General features: G+C 36.1%; 1 non-coding gene across 1 annotated transcript; it reads right to left on the bottom strand.

The window, feature by feature from the left end:
* Positions 1 to 1,418: 1,418 nt before the first annotated feature.
* LOC130971994 (small nucleolar RNA R71) lies at positions 1,419 to 1,526 on the bottom strand. The gene has a single exon (XR_009083199.1). It is a non-coding gene; the product is annotated as a small nucleolar RNA R71 (small nucleolar RNA).
* Positions 1,527 to 1,849: the final 323 nt, after the last annotated feature.

Here is a 1,849-nt window from a genome sequence, read left to right as displayed (position 1 = left end):
AATTATACAGAAAAAGCTGAGCATTCAAAAATGCCCAGTGAAGAAGGCAGACTGGCATTTAAACGCCAGCCAGGGTACCTGGTTGGGCGTTTAACGCCCAAAAAGGTAGCATTTTGGGCGTTAAACGCCAGAATGTATACCATTCTGGGCGTTTAACGCCAGGATGGTGCTAGGGGAAGATTTTGTTTTCAAATCAATCTTTTTTCAAGTTTTCAAAGTTTTTCAAAACCAAATCTTTTTCAAATCATATCTTTTCAATCAAATGTTTTCAAAATCAATTTCTTTCCTTTTTCAAAGATACTTACTAACAATTAATGATTTGATTGAACATTTTTTGCCTTTTCTATTAAGGAAGGTTTTATGTTTGAATCATATCTTTTCTTGTTAGGCAAGTCATCAATTTATTTTTTAAAATCACATCTTTTCAAATTGTTTTCAAATCATATCCTTTAAAATTGTTTTCAAATCATATCTTCTCAATCACATCTTTTTAAAACCATGACTTTTCAATCAAATCTTTTTAATCACATTTTTTTAATAGTTTCAATCAAATCTTTTAATTTCTAATTTCAAAATCTTTTTCAAAAATCACTTGATTTCTTTTTCACTTTTAATTTTCGAAAATTATCAATCAAATTTTCAAAATGTTTTCAAAATCTTTTAATTGAATTTTCGAAAATTCTCTTCCCTCCTTCCCACATCCTTCTATTTATGGAGTACCACTCCTTCTAAATGCACAATTCGAACTTTATCTAATTAAAGTTCGAATTTTTCTTCTCCTTCTTCTTACTATTTCTCTTTTCCTCTGACACTTCAAGGAATCTCTATACTGTGACATAGAGGATTCCACATCTTCTTTTTCTCTCCTCTTTCATATGAGCAGGAGCAGAGACAAAGGCATTCTTGTTGAAGCTGATCCTGAACTTGAAAGGACCTTGAAGAGAAAGCTAAGAGAAGCTAAAGCACAACTCTCTTTAGAGGACCTGACCGAATTCTTTAAGGAAGAAGAACACATGGCAGCCGAAAACAACAACAATGCCAACAATGCAAGGAAGGTGCTGGGTGACTTCACTGCACCTACTCCTGATTTCTATGGGAGAAGCATCTCTATCCCTGCCATTGGAGCAAACAACTTTGAGCTTAAGCCTCAATTAGTTTCTCTAATGCAACAGAATTGCAAGTTCCATGGACTTCCAATGGAAGATCCTCATCAGTTCTTAGCTGAATTCTTGCAAATCTGTGACACAGTCAAGACTAATGGGGTTAACCCTGAGGTCTACAGACTGATGCTATTCCCTTTTGCTGTAAGAGACAGAGCTAGAATATGGTTGGATTCTCAACCTAAAGAAAGCCTGGACTCTTGGGAAAAGCTAGTCAATGCCTTCTTGGCAAAGTTCTTTCCACCACAAAGATGGAGTAAGCTTAGAGTGGAAGTCCAAACCTTCAGACAGAAGGATGGAGAATCCCTCTATGAAGCTTGGGAAAGATACAAACAATTAATCAGAAGATGTCCCTCAGACATGCTTTCTGAATGGAGAATCATAGGTATTTTCTATGATGGTCTCTCTGAACTATCCAAGATGTCTTTGGATAGCTCTGCTGGAGGATCTCTTCATCTGAAGAAGACGCCTGCAGAAGCTCAAGAATTGATTGAAATGGTTGCAAATAACCAATTCATGTACACTTCTGAAAGGAATCCTGTGAACAATGGGACTAGTCAGAAGAAAGGAGTTCTTGAGATTGACACTCTGAATGCCATATTGGCTCAGAACAAGATATTGACTCAACAAGTCAATTTGATTTCTCAAAGTCTGTCTGGAATGCAAAATGCACCAAACAGTACTAAGGA

The sequence above is a fragment of the Arachis stenosperma genome, chromosome 3, assembly GCF_014773155.1.
Source record: "Arachis stenosperma cultivar V10309 chromosome 3, arast.V10309.gnm1.PFL2, whole genome shotgun sequence".
Taxonomy (NCBI): domain Eukaryota; kingdom Viridiplantae; phylum Streptophyta; class Magnoliopsida; order Fabales; family Fabaceae; genus Arachis; species Arachis stenosperma.
This window is presented reverse-complemented; position numbering and strand designations above follow the sequence as displayed.